A 20,780-nucleotide genomic window follows, 5' to 3' on the forward strand; every position below is an offset into this window, starting at 1 on the left:
TATGTCCACGATGACTGAATTTCTAACGGTCCGCTTTCTGCCTTATAATACCATGGCCCGGGACACGCCAACCGAGTAATCCACAGAAAATCTCAGACACGCACGTGTATTTAGTTCCCTTATCACATGAAAAGCCCATTGATCCAAGAGAGTGTAAAAAAATCTCAGACTCTGCTACGCCCCTTGGGGGTACGTACTTAAATGTTATTTACCACGGCTACAGATATCTTAATCTCAGGGGGATAGGTTCTTTGTTTGAGAATTCCAAATAAGAAAGCGTTTTATAGCCAAGAGGATATAGTAAAATGCGGATCTATATTCTGAGAACTTGACAAAATACAGAGAAAATATATGTATATGTATAATCGAAAAGGCTTCTTCTTCTTTTAAATGGCTTCTTCTTCTTTTAATATGGAAAAGCTTCTTCTTTTCTTATGGAAACGGCTTCTTCTTCTTTTAAATGGCTTCTTCTTCTTTTAAAAGGCTTCTTCTTCTTTTAATATGGAAAAAGCTTCTTCTTTTCTTATGGAAACGGCTTCTTCTTCTTTTAAAAGGCTTCTTCTTTTAAAAGGCTTCTTCTTCTTCTAAAAGGCTTCTTCCTTTTTTAATATGGAAAAAGCTTCTTCTTCTTTTATTATGAAAACGGCTTCTTCTTCTTTTAATATGGCTTCTTCTTCTTTTTCTTTTGAATTTCTTCTTCTTTTATTAAAGCGTAATCTTATTTATGTGCTCGCTTTCCCCCCGCTTCTTTGTCAAACAATACAAGCTATACTTGTAGAAAGAGTAGGGTCGACTAAACTGACAATAGCGCCACCTCCTATTTGACGACCAAAGGGGAATAACCAGGATCGCTAATAACGAGCGCTGCCAATGGCCCAGTGCGACTAATAAAAAGCGCAACCGAAAAGTGCTTCGGGGCGTCTAATTTGACACAGCGCCACCGGAGAATGGACAAATGCAAAAGCTGACGATGTTCTCCTCGTCAGAGAATCAAAAAGAAATTGAGATGAGATACATTTCTGAATTCATTTGCTCGCTTAATGACTTTCGTAAACGTTTCATCTGCGGCTATATTCTTAATTCTTTTAAATTACTATATACATCATTCTATTTACTTCTATTATAGTATTTGAACTCTTCTTTTATATATTTCTCAATTTACTATAATATATATAATCCCTCTTCTCCGCTCCAAGTTTTTACAATTAGCTCTGATCCTCTTTATATGGCGTGCTGCCATCTGTTGTCGCTCTCGGGAAACTTCTTACTTGCAACTTTCATTGTGTCGTGTGAAACTGGCACGTGACAACTCCTTCACACAATTGGTTGAGAAAAGAAAAGGCAATGACGTCAATGAGTGGTAATATCAGCAATTAACTTGCACGATACCTTTCTTTCAAGCCATCCTAACACGATGGGAGGTCAAAGCCAAGACTACTAGAAGGAAAGGCTGGGATCAAACACGCCTCTTTTCGCGATTAGCGTGGTTGTGACGTTATCAGCGGACAAAACCCAGATGAGCCTTTACCCCATACGGAAAGAAACGTGTTAACTGTTTAGAAAGGCTGATCTGTTTTGTTCTTTTTTCTTGTATTTGTGGATTGTTGGTTGTGAAGTGTTGCAGTTTATAAGGCCTTCAGAGTGAAGTATTGCGACGAGTCGTGATCTGCGACGAAAAACAGAAAACGGGGAGTGATAATTATATATAACTGAACGAACCGAACGCATATAACGAGACTTGATAGTGAATTGCGATATCCTAGTCTCAATACACAACATTAGGCTACCATACACTTCAATTGGGTTACAATTATTAGAAAAAAAAATAATATTGTAATTTATAATAAAGATTCTCACGAGTATATATCGAGTTCAGTTTCGGTTGGGAGGGTAGTCCGCAAAAACAGAACATCTTAATGGGGTCCGTTGGTATAGGAAAATCTCAAATCAGTATACCAATTTTATACCAAATCGCTAATTTTTTTCCGCCAAGATTTAATATTCGACCCTGCTACATTACAGAAATCAATTGACCATGTAAGATCAGAGTTGCATATCCCCCCTCCCCAATTTAATATCCAGTCCCCCACCAAAAATTCCATTTCAATTTTAGGTTTACAGTTGGTATTGAAGAGTTGAATATCGACCTCCTCCAATCGACATCCTCCAAATAATTTAATTCTCAATCGCCACACCCACATTCCAACAACAGTCTAAGCGCAAATAGTGATACTCAAGACTTGGATATCTCCCAACCTAGTGCTCAATTCCTTACTAGAGTTGGGTCCCGGGTTCGTTACCCGTGGAGACACATAGTGGTTCGGATCGCACTTTAAACTGTAGGTCCAGTCCCGATTAGCTTTTCTGTGCATAAAGTGAACTTAAAACAACTTTTCATACCAAGCGCAATCCCCAACTAGAATTCACGTGGCAATACAAGGTTTAATACCGGTACTTAATAGCTGGACATTGTGCACCTCAGATAGTAGATAGTGTTGCCCAGAGAAAACACTTGGGTCTGTCTCGTCTAGTGAAATTTCCATCTCTTCTCGTGTCTAGTCTCGTGAACAACAATAATAATACATAATAACTGTTATAATTCCCATGGGAATACACAACTTGCTATTTATATAGCAGTGATAGCCTACTTAAATGACAACGTAGTCAACTTCCGTCCTCCATTGCTCTACTGTTTATTCTGTCAAATTTTCATCACAATCCTTCCCCCCATAAAAGTTAAGTGGACGCAACCAGCTTCCACAAACCCGCCTGTGGACACCCCTATTTCACAAGCTACTGATTAATTTTTTGTAGATGTAAAGAAAGTGACCCCCCGCCCACTTTATTCAGTATGTCCTTAAAAGTTTTCGTTCAAAATCGAAAGTTGTTTAAAGTATTTGTGAACTTCCTCACATTCCCCCTAGTGTAGTTCAAAGATTTAGAAGACTCTGAACTGGAATCCTAATAAGTGAAGATATAAGTATAAATATAAACACATCAAAGCAAAGTTACCAAATTGAATAAGTTAAAGTGAAAACAGCCCCTCCCTCACTCCTAAATGCGAGCAATAGATACGTTTTCTCTTTTTTACATTTCCTACATATCCATACCTTTAACAAAACGCATGACCAGGCATATTAACTTCAATTTTACGTGAAACTTTACGTTTCACAGAGAAATGTGACGACCTAAAAACTACCGATGTATTAATAGCCGTGTAATCCAATTCTGAAGACATACGTTATCTCGGATCCTAAGTGAATCTTTGTATTCAGTCCCAACTAGCTTCTGGGCATAACGAGGGATTCTTTTTGTTCATAATTACTGCTTTGATTCCACTGCGAAATCGGAGAGCGGAGCGATCTGTCCGCCCGGTGACGTCGCGGTTTCGTCAAGGATCACGTGATCAGGTATAGCCCCAGCCTTCTTCTAACAGTCTTGGGTCAAAGCAGCTCAATCACGTACCAAAAACTTTAGTTCTAACTTACTTGTTGCTAGGGCTTAAAACTTTGTGACCTAATAAAATAACCTTGATATCATAAGGAAATGGCTTAATTAAAAAAAAAGAAAAAAGTTCCATAAATTGACCTGAGATAGAATGTATGCTTGATTTTTATATAAACAACAAAAAAGTCATGTACTTGTGAAAGTACTCAACACATCTGAATGTTTTGTTTTGTCTGACACGCAGTATCTCAATTCAAAACGTTAGTTTTTTTCATAGTCTGTCGTTAATTTACAGCAAGTCTATCCAACATTGAAGGACAAAAGAAACAATGATATAGAGGAGGGGACTTTGGGAGAGGGCACGCGCTTCCTGCCTTCCAAATTCCTTTAGGGATGTAGGTATGTACACATTAGAGAAATGCATTGGTCCACTTTTGCTTGCCCGTATTCGTTCGAGTCTCCCACGCTTGAGTGTTTACAATGGAATATCATTTTAATGTGACATTAATTGTATACATACATACATACATACATATTATATATATATATATATATATATATATATATATATATATATATATATACACATACATACATTTACATATGTGTGTGTGTGTGCGTGTGTGTGTGTGTAAAGTATCCGTCCTGGCAGTTTCAGCCTACAATCATCGGTTTCATTTAACACTGTATTGGTAAGATAGTCTGTATGTTTACTTAAGTTCCAATGTTACTGCGTCGTTCACCTCACGGTCCACTTGAGGGCCCACTTCCACAGACAAATTACGATTATACGTGTACTACCGAGATTCGGCGTATACCGCTCGTTTTGCCTGTTCGAGCGTTATTCGCTCGAGCAAAGAAGCTCTCGATTCCGTACGCTATCTAGCGTCGACCGTGCGAACTATTTGGCGCTCGAGCGAAGTGCCCTTCCTGCAGAATTCTAATATACCTACGCGTATATACATATACTATATGTCTATTATGCCAGTACCCCCAACACACGTTTAAACAAAATATTAGTACGAGTGAATGGTTCGGTAGAAATGTTTTTGAGTAGAACATACGAAGGCTGTTCAAAAATAAAGTAACAAGACCTCCAAAGTCAGCTTTATAGTACATATAATCCCTATAGATGCAAGAAGTTTCAAACAAAATATGTCCTACTTGATGAAAAATAAAACACACACACACACAGGTAAGCCTCACATGAAGTCAGTCTAATGGAAAAGCTGGAAAATAATCTGTAAAAACAATGACGAAGCACCTACTTATCAATCTCCACGGAGCGGTACGATAATATCGCCATCACTCTAATCTGACCTACAGGGGAGCGCACACTTACTTGTTTTGCCTTCTGCTCGAATTCCTAACACACATACGCAGATTTGGCCCTGAATAAAAGATTTCCTAATCGAAAATATTTTTTCGAGGTACAACGAATCGGTATATTTTAAAGGTCTCTTTCCCTGTTCGTCAAGTGTTGTTTCTCTATCCCGGAAGCTAGCTGCTAGCAAGCCAGGGGATCTGCATTGAAATCATAGGTAAGGTATGCACATTGCGTCATGTTCACTCCTTCATCTATTTTAAAATGTAACGTAAAAAGTAACTAAAAATTAGGAGGCATTTCAACATTCTAGAAAGCAACTAACAAATGCTATACATTTCCAAATCCATGCCATCCAAAAGATTACCCGCATAATACAACAATAATCCCACCCATTACAGTAATCGTTTCAGGGGAAAATGATACGTATATAGTCTCATTTTATATCAATTAGCTTTTCATATCTTGTCATCCAGCGGAGCGCTTGTAACTGAGTACGATAATTGCGCTTGGGTCGAGGCCAATATTTTGTTTTCTTTGTGACGTTGTCGCCCGCATTTTAACTGCATGGAGATAATGGGATTTCTCGCTAACAGGTTCCTTTCTATTGAGTACTTTGTGTTAGGTTAATTGCGCGGTATGCAAATCTGTCAGTGCGGTAATAGAGCGTTCCACAAGCCTTCATGTTTGCGTGTGACAAACGGAATTACAATTTCCACATGTTTATACGAACTTAACTATGTGAATTTGTATAATTTCTACCAATCGATTCCTGATGTGTGCGAATTAAAATTTTCCCTAAAGGGTTGACGCAGGAACTTTTGTGGAGATATTCTCAGATTCATTTTAAGCTTTGCCACCTAAAGGAGGGAGAAGGGGATATCGTAATAATTCAATGAAATTGTCGCAAGGATTTACAAGTCAAAAGGACGAGAAATATGTGCTATGTGATAAATTAATTTGGTATTTATGGGCGAGGCCAAGTGCTCAAGATATGTAACTCAATTTCGATCTCTCATACAAAATTATAAATGATAAATCTGTTTCATGCATAGGGTATTTCACCAACTCACATGGTCCGACAAAAAAGGATTCCATTAAGACAATCCGTTATGATTAACCTACCAAATTTCATCGTTCTGATTCTTGTAGTTTCTAGGACTACTATCACTCTGACTCACCAGGTTAGTTTATAGTTATGAATTATTATTTTGAAATGAATACTCAACAGTTACTCTCTCTTCCTCACAGTACACATACAAAAACGATTTCTTTATTGTTTATTGATTTGGTTTACTTTACTTCACTTTGCTGCCACTTTTGGTTAATCGCGAAGATAAGAATGAACAATGATGCGATGAAGGGACACTCACAAGCAACGAATTAGTAAACCTAATATTGATTTTACTTTCCCGCACTGTATTTTTTGTATAAATTTCAGCATTTGGAGAGGAGCAAAGCCCTCTGCAACCACACGTCCCTAACGGCGTCCCCTTCTACTCCAAACCTTGTTTGCCGTCGCCTGTGAATATACCACGTATGTTGGCACTGCAGAGCATTGTTCCAATGGTAGCCTCAAGTTATAAGCCCTCAGGGTATTAGCAGAGCAAGTACATTGATCCCTCATCATCCTAGAACATGTGCAGCCGTGCTTCAAAATACAGGAACTCGAGTGTGAGGGAAGGTTGAACATAACTCGTTAACGTGAACAGCGTCCTATATGTTATTCCATTATGACACACAAAAAATAGCTTTCACATTCCCAAGATGTGGCTAACTAGCTGTCAAAAGGACCATTTTACACATGCATCCAGTTGTAGGATATGTTACCACATAGTTACAAACATATCAAGAGATTCACGCTGTTTAAAAGCAAAATGAAATTATTTGTGTTGAAAAATACTTCATATTCCATTGATTAATAATTTTATCATGACCCTGAGAGGACCTTGACAAAAACGGACAAGTATCAACGCGACATTGTCTTAAAAATCAAAGCTAATACAGTATTAATAACACCAAGGACCCAACCAGGAATTCCACAATGTTTTCTAAAAAAAATTAAATATAACATTACACATTATATACTTGTAACCAGAGCCTGTATATTTTATTTCATAACAAACTTATTTAGTATTATGTTTCCTCTCCTCTCTTTGAACTTTTCAATGCAATTATAAAAACACATTTTTTTCACTCCTGTTGGCACATTTTTTATCTTTAAATTAATGATCCTTCACTTAGAGTAACCTTAAAAATCCTTACCTGATTCATATGCACAATTTCTAATACGAGTATTAGTATCGTAGTATTACTGATGCTTCCTGCAGCGGATGAAAGGCAGCAACGCTTTCCGCAAGTTCTTCGCGGGGCCAAGAAAGAGGCTTTCAATAGGTTAATTTCCATTATGGAAGTTCTTTAGGGGATTTTCTAAGCGCAAGCATAAGTGCGCACACACAAATTTCTCAGACCTTCTTGTACCTTATCCGAGATAAATTGTACCAGGAACTGTGCGGATTGAAACAAACATTTTTTTGTAAACACTCAGAATAAACACGCACAAATCCCGAACTTAATACAGCAACAAACAGCTTAATGGCCTTTTCCTGGCTCAACCATAACAAAACAACGCCAACCATTTAAGATTGTTCCACAAATTGCCATAGACATCTAGTATCAGACCGGAAATGGTTATCATAAATATCGCGGGTTAAAACTTGAGGCAAAGAACTATGCGATGTTTGGTCTTATCATGGTCGAATCCCGGCCTGGGCATCCATGTTCTTTTCGAATGTCCTTCATTAATTTCATCATATCATCACTCACCCACCCTGGTGATTAGCCAAAAGTTGCAGAAAAGCGAAGAAAAATAACCCAAATCAAATCATGATCGGTTTATCCTATTAAGCACGTTATAGTAGTAGTTTCCTCCTAGCAATTTGTCGTTACACGGCTAGTTTCTACGATTTTTGATGAGTGTCATGGCCACTTTTCTATACATAGTAGTAGTTTCCTCCTAGCAATTTGTCGTTACACGGCTAGTTTCTACGATTTTTGATGAGTGTCATGGCCACTTTTCTATACATATAACTGTAAGCCAGTCTCGTTTCATACCAGTTGCCTTTGCTCACAACACAATAGCAATTTCTCGAAAGTCCAGCAAGCATGACGGAAACACACGGAATCGGTGCGTGGAATTTCCATGCGAGATCGAAGGTTTGCGGAGAATACATTTTTAATTCGCTGCGCCTCCGAGTGCACTCTCGATATTCCTTGTACAAACAAGAACAAACACACGAACGACAAGCTATCTTGTGATTGTCCTTTTATCAAATTCAGCTAATTGTCCGCCTCGTGATTATGCTACAGTATGGCCGGAAAAGAAGTATATCGAAACCTGGCAACATTGTACAACTTTCGGTATACTTCTTTTCCGGCCGTACTGTATATAGGCAGAGAAGTGACAAAAAGCAATAGAACTACAACAAAAGAGCAAGAAATTTGCTGGTATGAAAATGCGAGTTTAACTATATTTATTTACACGTTCGTTATGCAATATTGACAAAGAAAACACAGTACATGCCCACAAAATAAATCCTGACGCATTTAACATTGCGAAATAAACGTATTGTTGGCGCAAGTTATGACGTGCCTTTCTAAAACTGAGTAAATATTTATTCTGTCCATACAGTAATTGTTATTCTGCCTCTAGCTGAATTTTTCTCTGCTATTCGTCACACAGCACACAATGATCCATAGGTTGGGTGTAAGCATAGCCATGTTCCCTCGAGGCAATACAAAACATAACGAATGAAATATTACATCTGCTTTTTACGTTACAAACATTGATGATCCACACGCGCAGATAGAAAGCAGTCGGAAGTAACAACGAGGAAAATCATCTGAAATTCACAAAGGTTTTCGGTGCTGCGGATCAGGTGAACAATAATTTGCTCCTTATTACAGATGTTTTACACGGAAAAATACAGTTAAAATTAACTGTTTCGACTTAATGGAAAGGGATCATTAAAAAATGTATGTATCTATATTGCAAATACAGTGTCCGGGATAGTATTAGTTATTGTTTCGTAATTTACATTATCCACAAGAGAAACTCAAGTAGTTTCCATTCTGTCTTTACCTTTCGCCGAATGGCCCAGGGGTACATTATATCAGATTTCCCACCTAAGTAAAATTTTCGGCGAAAGGGGAATTTCTGTTTCACCGAATACTTCGAAGGGAGGGAAGTAACCCGCTGCAGGGAGGCCACCTGTTTAACTTTTTTTCGACAAACAGAAATATTTTAAATAAGTTATATGGCGAAAGATACCTGGAAAAAGGAACTGCTAGTATTTCTTGATCTGGAGAAGCATTTGATAAAGTGAATTGGATGAAACTACAGAGTTAGTGAAATTATTGGTGTAGAGTGGAAAGAGATGTTTACATGAAATAACTATATCCAATATATACCTAAAAGAATTAGTAATGAACTGTTTTCAGAATATGAGAGGTAGTACTAGGAGTAATATGAATAAAACGTACAAGATTTGCTGAGAACATGGCTTTGTTAGCAAAAGACGAGAGGACGGTGAATAATTAAATGCCCACTGTGAACATTTGGGATGGAATAAATGTGAACAAGACAAAGGCTCTGGTTATTCGGAAGAAAACAATGAAAATTGCCTGAGAATTCGAGGCTAAAGTACGAGATTGAACAAGTGACGGCTTCGGATTCACGGGATGTATCATACGCATGACATGAGCAGCAATCAGGAAGCGAAAGAGAATAGCAGTAGCAAAAGAAACTTTTAATAGAAGAAGTGTTTGTGGACCTTTGGACAAAAGTTAGAAAGAGACTAGTGAAGTGTTTTGTGTGGCGTTGTATGGCGCAGAAAACTGGACGCTATGAAGTGAGAAAAAGCGACTAGAAGCTTTAGAAGAATGGAGCTTGTGAAATGGACAGACAAAGTTAGAAATGAAACTGTTGGAAAAAATTTGTGAAAGAAGATCAATGCTGAAAGTGATAAAAAGAATTGACTGAGTCACTGGGTAAGAAGGAACTAGGGGCTAAAAGATGCGCTAGAAGAAATGGTTAATGGGGAAAGGACCCGGGAAAGATGAAGACAACAGATGATAGATGATATTAAATTGAGGGGATCCTACGCTGACATGAAGCGGAAGGTACAAGATCGGAAGTCCTGGATGTTGTTGTGAAGCACCTGGATGTGCAATAGAGTTCCTTTGTTTCAAATAGTCCAAACCTACTTAACATTCACTTTCATCAGCGAATAGTGTAACATACTCGTTACGAGGTAATATAATGAAAGGATCTGGTACTATCGTGTAAGAGATTGTCTTTTGTTTGATCACGTGACGTTCTCTGCTCGGCGAGAAAAGGCTCCGCCTGTTAGGGAATTCTTCCTTCCTGAGCAGCCGCAGAGTGCACACATATGTTCTAGGTTGGTTATATGGGTTGTACTATTTTTGTCTGTAGGTAAATGAATACGTTGAGTTGTGTTAAATTATGATGATACTTAAGGAATGTAAAACAAATTGTGGCTCAATTATTTAATCATATTTGTAATAAACAAGCAGATAATCCAAAATTAAATACATGTTTTAATTAATGAAACAACAAGACATCTGGTAAAATATTCATGGGTCCACTGCCATACTTTGTTATCTAGTGTAGTTACCATTTGTATCTATCTTTCTTTTGTTTTAAGGTGGTTACAAATAATAGAAATATACAATGATCATCTGACTTCGATGAAATTATTTTCACTTCAGTCCCTGAAATTTCCTAGTGTGGGAAAATTCCCCTCTCTTTAAAATATTGGGCGAAACGAAGAAGTCCCCCTTTACCGAAAATTTGGCTTATTCGCATTCCCTGTCCCCCCCCCCCCCCGCGTACACACGTACATGCCCATGCTTCAATTACACGTCCCATGCTTCCTTCCAACATAAAAACATTTTGAGTTTCTCTTTTCGATTATGCGAACCTCGAACCAATATATACAGTAATTTTACTGATGCGTTGTATTTTTTTCACTAAATTCTAGGGTATTCTGTATGTTTTAGTAGTTCATGTTCCCTTTATACTTTCTTTTCAAAAAGTAAGAAATGCTTTATCTTTAATTCTCTTACTTATTTGCAACTCTTTATTCCATCCTTCTTCGATTATTCACCTGTCCATGGAATCTGTAAAGGAAGGTCGCCATAACGGTAGAGAAGGGAAGAAAGCGTGTGGGCGGAGCGAAGCAGTACGCACTGCTGTTAACGGCTGGTAGCTGCACCGCATTTTCCTCTTCATATACTCATTTCCTCTGTCACGCGTTCATTGGTTGAACCCTCTCGAGTCGAGTCACTACTTGCTCAGAGACTTGTTTCCGATAAAGTCGACGCGCTTTCTACGTTAACGACCGGCTGGCTTTGAAGTCCACAGAGCGCGCCCACCAGTTGCAACAATCACACTCAACGCACAGTGTTGTCATACATCTACTCTACGCCACCTTGTCCCTCCGCGCACAAGCACCTTCCCACGGTCTCCACATTGAAGTTGCAAAGTACGGCAACAGCCTATCCGCAGAAATGTGACTGAGACTCCACGTGGAATAGACGAGCAGAATGACCGCCCATTGGCTGAAGGTTGAGTGTGATTGGACGAAAACAACTCGCCCGCTATTTAACCCCACCCACGTTCGTGGCGGTGGCTTATGGACTATATAGTTCATGTTAATCGCGAAGAAGAAAGAAGAACAATAAAAATGTGTGTTTGTATACAGTGCTTCTTTGTTGGCGGTACGCCAATGTATAAGGGTGAGAATAAAGCTAATAATATTTTATTTTAACTAACGAAATGTGTGTCTTGAAGCGCAATCATTCATTGAATATAGACTACCACAATATTTTTTGTAGTGCTTATGATGAATACAATAACAAATCAACTTGAAGAGTACCAGAACCTTTCTTCCCATAAGTCGGCCGGGTCGAGTCAATCTGTAGACCACCAGACTGCCACCCGAGAGACGCAGATTTGATTCCCGGGATGCATGATTTCAGGCGGGAATATTTAAAGCAATATCCTTTCATGGCAGGGCTCTAAGGTTCATCCAGCCTCTAATATATGGGTATAGTGGAACACGAGCAAAAAAAACCTTCGCAGACCCGCGACTCTTGTGCACCGTACTCCCGCGTGGAGGGAAGGTGCAGAGTGCATCATGCTTTCTTACGGCCCGAGCTGAACGGAGGAAGGGAAAGCTGCGCGAAGTCTTTTCGTCGAAGGTTCCTTTCCTTGTGGTCGCTCTATATCTGGAAACAGCCTTGGGTGAGAGGTAAAGGCGGTCAGACCGTGGTGTTGATCACATCACCTCTACAAATGGCCGGCATCTTGAATGAATGTGGTCCTACCTTCAGATTCTCCCCTACTCCGTAGATTTACTTCATATATTACATACGTATATTCTGGGTGAAACTTCCTCGACTTCGAGCGAGTAATTCTACCTTTATTGTTTTATTGCTAACAGTCCAAAGGTTCCCGCCATGGATTGTATAATGCAGTGCTTCTCAAACAGTGATACGCGTACCCACAGGTGCACATGAACGACTTGAAGGGTGTACGCGATCAGCTCGGAACAGAAATGTCGAGAATACCCACATGGCAACATTTTAACAATAAACAGGAAAGTAAGGTTGAATTCGTTACTGATACTCATATCTTTGTTTCATATGTTTTGAAATAAAATGCTCGTTCGAAATCTATAATAGACTAAATTTGTGCTTGAAAGTTTCAAGTATACAACAAGACATCAAGAAGCTGTGTCAGACTATGCAGGCACATCCCTCTCACTAGAAGCTCTGAGGATTTATAATAAAAACTCCAAAATTGTGCTTGACAGTTTGTTTGCAAACTTATTTGTGTTCTTTACTCTTTTTTTCAACAACTCTGTAAAAATGTATGAAAATGAAAGTTTTTTATATACTTCTTTGCACACATGTGTTTCACATTTTTATTTAATCAGTCATAAAGATTGCAAACGTAGGAACACCCAATAAAATAATAAAGGTAGGATTCTAATGTTTATTTGTTTATCATCTTTCCACACACAAACCGAAAGCCATTTTGCTATATTGCAGATACACGCCTCCAACATATCAAAAGCCCCGCCAATTAGGCAGCCAAAAAATTTCCCAAAACCCACTATTCAAAAACCTATGGCGAGGGTAGTACATTAGTCGTTTAGTTGGGACTAAAGGGTACAAAGAGAACGCGCTTGTATTGTTGATGTCGCAATGCAGAAGTCCTGTTTTGCGTGCGAGAATGACACGGACAAGTTTCGACATGTTTGCAGTAAAACCGTAGTGTAGGCTGATGTCAGATAAAACAAAGCATATTTCTACCCACAGGTGCTTTTCTGATAGTAGAGAGGGACAAACTCTCTCCTCTGGAAGATTAGAGAAATATAAATAATTCTCGGGAAGTTACTGTGCCCAAAAAAACAACTGAGCTGTTACAGTAACCTTGCTAAAAAAAAGTGACAGTTTTTTACAATTACTTTGCTCACAAAGACACCGATGTTTTAATTACTTTGCTCAAAAAGTAACCGAGTTGTTACAGTTACTTTGCTCAAAAAGTAACCGATTTTTTACAGTTTCTTTACTCAAAACGTAGCCGAGTTGTTAGTTACTTTGTTCAAAAAGTAGCCGAGTTGTTATAGTTACTTTGCTGAAAAAGTAGCCGAGTGTTACAGTTACTTTGCTCAAAAAGTAGCCGAATTGTTACAGTTACTTTGCTCAAAAAGTAGCCGAGTTGTTACAGTTACTTTGCTCAAAAAGTAGCCGAGTTGTTACAGTTACTTTGCTCAAAAAGTAGCCGATTTTTTAGTTTCTTTGCTCAAAACGTAGCCGAGTTGTTAGTTACTTTGTTCAAAAAGTAGCCGAGTTGTTATAGTTACTTTGCTCAAAAAGTAACCGAGTTGTTATAGTTACTTTGCTCAAAAAGTAGCCGAGTTGTTACAGTTACTTTGCTCAAAACGTAGCCGAATTGTTAGTTACTTTGCTCAAAAGTAGCCGAATTGTTAGTTACTTTGCTCAAAAAGTAGCCGAATTGTTAGTTACTTTGCTCAAAATGTAGCCGAGTTGTTACAGTTACTTTGCCCAAAATGTAGCCGAGTTGTTACAGTTACTTTGCTCAAAAAGTAGCCGAGTTGTTACAGTTACTTTGCTCAAAAAGTAACCGATTTGTTACAGTTACTTTGCTGAAAATTAACTGACAATTACTGTGCTCAAGAAGTAGCTGAGGCAGTTACTTTACTCAAGAAGTAACGCAGATACACAGTAGCGGCGCGGCGAATGGGTGCCCAATGCCAAAACGGGGAGAGGGGGGCAAGGACAACTTACTTTTTCTTAGTAGACAAGGCTTAGCATTAGAGGGCATAGTGCGGGGTCAAACAGTGGCAAAAATGAAATCTCAAGCTCATCGCTCTCTTTTCGTAATCATTGTAAATACGTACAGATAACGTAGAACGATTTCCATGTCACAAAAAATGCTTATGCTATCATCTTGTAATCAAAGGGTCCGAGGTTCGTTTCCTGGTGGAGTTACTTTGCACAGTGGTCGGATTCCACTTTGAAGGTCAAGTCTCGATTAGTTTATCTGACCACAAGCTAGACATAAACCTCACTATTGTAATTGTCGTGATGTGAATATACGTGTAGAATAGATGCATATGAGCATCGTGTAATATAGTAGCCTATATATTATATGATGATTTTTAATATCTAGAAAAATCTACACATTATATTTACTAAGTTACATCTTATATGCTTACAGATAATTATGTGCCCCTCCAAGGAAAAAATTCTAGATCCGCCTATGCTTACACTGTCAATCATTTCTCCAGTCCACCTTTTCCGACCAATTTGTTAACGCTTAACCACGCGGCAACAGAATGCAACAAATCTTCTGTTCTCTGCTTCTATTGAAATCAAATGGTGTAACGCCCACGACAGGGCAACGCGTGGAACCGAAGCGGGAATTTCCGTGCCAGAAGTCTGCAGGTTATCCTAAGGGTTATCGCCCACTGAGACGCCGGAAACGCGTCTCAGTGGACGGCAAGCTTGACAATGAACTATGCAAGGACGAAGGTGGAAAAGATTTAGAAACAAACAGGTAGGCTCTAAGGGACTTGTATAACTGTTATATTTGAACTTGACTCCACTCAGCAATGAAGATAAAAGAGTCTGGGGTACTGCATATTTATTACATGTTTACAATGGTTTGTCGAAAACAACTTTGTTTTATACTGTGTCCCGGGAATCTTTGGAGCAATGCCGCGCATAACGATAGAGAAGGGGAGAAAGACTGGACGGAGTGAAGCAGTAAACACGCTTCTGCTAACAGCTAGTAGTTGCTGCCGCATTTTACCTTCATGCAACCTCTAACCCTCTCACGCGTTCATTGGTCGAGCTCCCTCATGTTACAACTTGCGCAGAGACTTGTCTTTGTTCGCTTGTTCCAGTGATTCCCGAGATAGACTATAGATCGCTGGTTCTCAACCTTCGTGAGACCGCAGCCCGGTAAGTTTTGTTTTTTCCAAGTCAAAGTCCCGATCACAGCAATTTTATTCGTAAATGCCTTTCTTGGTATTTTTGATACATTACCGAGTATCAAGGGTGCCCGCAGAGGAGCGGGTGGGCACTTGCCTCCCCCCCGAGATTTCTGGAAAGACTTCATATAATTCAAATTTTGAAATTGTAGCGTGAAAATATGGACGAAGGGTGCCGTGAAAGACGGCAGATTAAGTGTCTATGCAAATTTTCCTAGTGGTGGGGACCCTTAATGAGAATTCTCTTAACTGGGGGAAAGCTTCACCCCACCTTTCCTTCACTTTAAGGACTGCTGCCTCCCTCCCGGAGAAAAATCCTGCGAGCGGGCTTTCTGAGTACCCTTGAAATTAATTTTAAAAAAAACTTACGTCATAATCATAAAGAGTAATAGTTCGATTACGTCTAGGCTTATTGACAAATATAAAATTAGATTTCAATTAGTTGTCAACCATTGGATCTAATGCAATTATGCTTTCCTCGGCCAACACAATTCAATTACTTTATTAAGTACCGATTTTCATTGGCAGTTGGGAAGTACGTGAACTTGTCGTCGAAAAGTGCTGCGCAAACTAAAATCACAAATTCAGGAGAACCTCCCGAGGCCTGGTATTATCGATACCAGTATCCTGTACCGGGCTGCGGCCCGCCGGTTGTGAAACACTCCCCTAGAGGGTGGAAGAAGAAATTCATGAATGGCAAAATAATATTCGTCGGACGTAGGCGAGGAAAATAAAAATCACAATATCAAATCAAGAAGTTCGAAATATCTGTCATAAACATTCACTTAGTTCGTTGAAGCTTCTCACTGCGGCTTTGAGAAACTCGACGAAGCGCCAAGTTGCATCGCCCTAGCTATTTGGGTTCCAGAGATATCGGCAATTATGAACAGACGAAATAAACACTTTTGTTCTATTGAACATTCCTTACTTCTTACAATTATCCTTCGATGATAAATGGAGATTCTCTTCTACCTTATCATCTTACGCAAATATGTGAATATTACTTTTCTTCAATCAATGTCAATCTGAAGTAGTGAAATTGGCTAAATAGGATCTACCTTATGTTTATAGAATAATAAGGAATAGATCAGCAGTACTGCGTGGTATTCATAGAATATTAATATAGGTTGACTAAATTTATGAGTAAAGGTTGTTTGAAAACCTATTTATTCAACTGATAAATACGAATACCATAAATGCTCCTTTAGTGGCGGGACCGAAAGTTACAGGTTCGAGTCCTGTCCAGGACATGGGTTTTCCTTTACGAGTGTCCCTTCAGTAATTCAATCTAATCATCATTCTTTCTATCGTCGCGATTAGCCAAACGTGGCACAAATACTTATTACAATAAGACAAACACAAATGAATAGTATAGTAAAAGGAATAATGATTAAAATAGTATAAACTTCTTTTGTAGTAAAAGAAGAGTTTGTTTGAGTTGGTGTTTTAAGCCCACTTGATGCACAGATTGGCTAATCGGGAGTGGACCTACAGTTTAAAGTGGGATTTGAATCACTATGTATCTCCACTGGGTATCCATGATAATCGATGAATGGACGTAACGCACATCCATGCCGAAGCCGGGACCAACATTCTTCTTCTTATTATTAATAGTAGTAGTAGTATCAAATACATTATTATCCTCGTGAATTATGCAAAAAGAGGTTAGAAGTTGGTGCCAAAGCACATGTGTTTGAACAAACGATTTCAATTATTTTTCAACACGTTCAATTTCATAATGAAAAATAAGCGCATAAACCATTTTTGAGACAGGCTTGATGCATTCCAAATATATATATTTTTTACATTAACATGTATAACTTCCGTGCACGATATATGCAACATGGAGCGACGTGGAAACTTAATTGTGTACGTAATCCAAGATTCTTTAATACATATATTATATACAACATATATTATTTAAATACATTACACAACCAATTCATCCATCTCACAATAAACCAACAGCACAAATTACATAAATTGTCTCAAATGTGCACGCTCCCTTTTCTCAAAACAATTGTTCGTGCATTTAAAACTAAATTAATTAAGACAAGTGTGATTTCTCTGTCTGAAAATTTACAATACAATGCATTAAGGAGAACAATGAAATAACGCGAGCGATGCGAGGGAGAAATTTTTTGGATCTAATTTTTTGCAGGCTGAAATCAATATTGATTTAATAGGGTGCAAATAATTTCACGGGACGCCAATGCATTCTCTCTTTTACAACTTTTGAGCCTCCTCGATGGTGTAATGTAACATCGTCGCCTTGTGATCAAGGCGTTCTGGGTTCGATACCCGGTGGAGGCACATGGGACAGTAGTTCGGATCTCACTTTAAACTGTAGATCAAGTCCCGATTGGCCTTTCTGTGCATAAAGCGGACTTAAAACCACAAATCAATCAATCAATTTTACAACTTTTTTTCCAATTAGATAGTTCGGCGTCCAGGGCCGATTCCCGCCGCCCCCTAGCTATGTATATAAACTGGATAAGACTAAGAAAGCAGGATTTGCGAGCGAAGCGAGGAAGAAATTTTTACGAAAATAATTTTTATTTGTATAAAATGTGAATAGGATTTGGATTAATAGAAGTTGTAATATTTCACGTCTACGGAAAAAAACTTCAAGTAGAATTCACGCATAATTCCCGGAATTCAAGGAATTCCCGGTGAGTAGCCACCCTGTAATATCATGAAGAGCTATAACGCCTGAGTTTGGGGGAAACTACTTAATTGCAATCTCATTAAGTTTCTATACATATTATCTATAAGGAATAACTGAAAATTAAAATTAAATTAATTGTCGTTAGTATCCTCCAACAAATGCTGCAAGGTTGCCTTCGAGAGAATGCTCGATTTAGTCTATCAGTCCACTTACCACTTCATTTCACTTCGTCGCCTTACTAACTCCTCAGTTGAATCTCAACAACGAAGACGAATGGCGAATTGATAAAATGGATGGAAAATAGCTGTCAGAGCGGGTTATCCTTTACTGTAATGTTTTTTTTCTTACCTCGTGACACCTTTCTGCTTCTTTAGGCTAATCGCCACGATGAGAATTAATGATGATGATGAAGGGACACTCACAAAGAACGTTTTTGAATAGGTTCTACTTATTGATCATAACAATAAAAGTCTAACATGCCATGATTCGAACCTGAGACTCAACATTGTACTAATGAGGCTTATGCGATCAGGTCTGTTGCCAGTGAGCCAAGAAATAAGTTGAAGAATTCAAGCAATTGAATAGTCGTTGTAAAATGTTCATTATAACAGAAATTAATACAAGAACAGATCATCTTATATGAAGTTGTGTCAAGTCGGAAAGTAGGTCCAGCAGAAAATACAATTGAAGAGAGCTCCGAGTGCCATTTCTGGTATATAATGGTGACGATGACTGTGTAAAATAGATAGAGGTAAAAGGTCCACTGTTTGTAACAAATTCATGTTTCTATTAAGGGTGGGGTAAAAGAAATGAATAAATTATAAAGAGAGAGGGAAATGGCTTCAAAATTATATCTTAAAGTACCATCGCAGTAGTTGCCCGACGTGGATGAAGGAAAAGGCCAAGGAAAATTTCAGGTAAATGACCAAATATTTTCCCCCAAAGTCATTAAAACTGTTTTGAACTTATTCCAATTGATATTTTATTCAGTTTTTTCAGCTTCGGTAACGCGCGTCGCACATTATCGAACGCTTTTGCAAGTTCATTTAAACACGGAAAAGTATATGTGTGTGTTTCTTCTCGAAGCTAAGGAGCAAGAGAATAATTTCTCAGATTTGTGTTTCTTCTTTAAATTGATTTCTTCACTGGTAACGTTATGCGTTTGGTGAAAAGACTCATGGAATGTTGTACTAAGTTGTTTTTTTTCTTAAAAAAGGAATATATATATATATATATATATATTTTAGAAAATGTTCAATTGCTAAAGAATTAAATTAATTGGTGGAACTATTATTTTATCTTTTGCGAAGGTGCGAGGTGGAAGAGTGACAGGGCGGCAACCGGGGAGTGCATGCCTGCGGTGCGTGTTGCGGGAGTTTCAGGATGGATTGGCGTACTCACCTCTTTTCGCCAGGTTGCAGCGTAGAGTGGTGGCTGGTGCGCTGTTCCGTACACTCTTCGCAGGCCAGCACAGGCGGCGGTTATATGAGGCCCGCGGAATCAGTCAGTTAACGTTACGTCAGAGGTGGCGCGGCCAATCAGAAGTTTGTTCGCTCCCCCTTCGCCCCCCGACTCGGTTGATGAGGTCGATAGCAACTTGTGGAGCGGAATTTTCAAGGCCCGAGATGCCCACGTATGGAACTTTATGAAGCACGTCCCACACTGTGCCGCGTTTCCTCCCCAATATCTGCGTTTGATGTCTTAATACCTTTCTACGGGGTGGGGTGTGGGTGGGTGGCATTTTCACACCACTTACGTCCATCTTGTACTACAATATTTCACGGTAAGATACACATTTTGAACCGTTAATAAGATTTAAGTATGATCGAAATCAGTACGATGTTATTAGCTATTCTTTCATCTGTTTATGCGATATTTGAATGACGATATAGGGCCTCCCTGATGTCGTACTGATTACTTCGTTGCCTTGTAATCAAAGGGTCCCTGGTTCGATACCCAGCGGAGGTTAACAATTGTTCGGACCCCGCTTCAAACTCTAGCTCCAGTAAGAGTAGCCTATCTGTGCATAAATGGACCTTAAAATAAGTTCCAATAATGTCGTTGTAGAGCTGGTGCTATTTTTCCGATATACAGCCATGAACATTTCTGGGTTGTAACGATCCCATTCTTAATGCGAGTGTTATAACTTAGAAGTGTCCGTGGCTGTACAGCTGAAAATCTCTCTCATTTAATGAGAAAATAAGATTCAATTGAAACGTTTAAAGAGAAAGTTAAGAAGACGCTTTATGGAATAATGCTACAGCTACATACTTTTATTTTTGATTTCAGTGTAGTCCTGAATAATTACATGTTTGTACATGTTTCACATAATAAAAATATTGGCCTGGCGTGTGAATGTCTACGAATCGCTTTTTTTCCTTACTGTGATTTGTCTGTCTATTGGGAGGTATACGTATGTTTATTCTTTTCTGTGAATTAATATAATGATCTAATGTATTGATACTTGTTATGGTTGAGTCTAAGACAAGGTAAGAGCTATCTTCGGCATGTTGAACAGGAGCTAAATGCATTTTGACACCGATCTACAACGAGGAGAGGAGCTGCTACTTTCATGCTTCACATAGACCACCTTGAGAGTGGATTTTATTTAGGCGATACAATCCAGGATATTCGATAAAGACAATTAGGCTCTTGATTTTATGTAGAATACTTCTATGTTAATTTTTACAATTTGGTGAAAGTGGTATTACCTTATATGCCTCAACCTTTATTT

The 20,780-nt window shown here is 38.7% G+C and overlaps 1 protein-coding gene across 2 annotated transcripts in view; it reads right to left on the reverse strand.

The window, feature by feature from the left end:
• The window catches only part of Tk (Tachykinin), a 224,209-nt gene extending 204,704 nt beyond the window's left edge, over nucleotides 1-19,505 (reverse strand). Inside the window, exon 1 of one of the 2 annotated variants that reach the window (XM_083138140.1) lies at nucleotides 19,448-19,466. The gene's annotated coding sequence lies outside the window, so the exon portion shown is untranslated. Of the gene's footprint in view, nucleotides 1-19,447 lie in introns of both variants that reach the window. The other variant, XM_083138131.1, reaches the window with a different exon arrangement.
• Between the last annotated feature and the right edge of the window lie 1,275 nt (nucleotides 19,506-20,780).

Source organism: Lepisma saccharinum, chromosome 1 (genome assembly GCF_977018435.1).
Source record: "Lepisma saccharinum chromosome 1, izLepSacc3.1, whole genome shotgun sequence".
NCBI classification, from domain to species: domain Eukaryota; kingdom Metazoa; phylum Arthropoda; class Insecta; order Zygentoma; family Lepismatidae; genus Lepisma; species Lepisma saccharinum.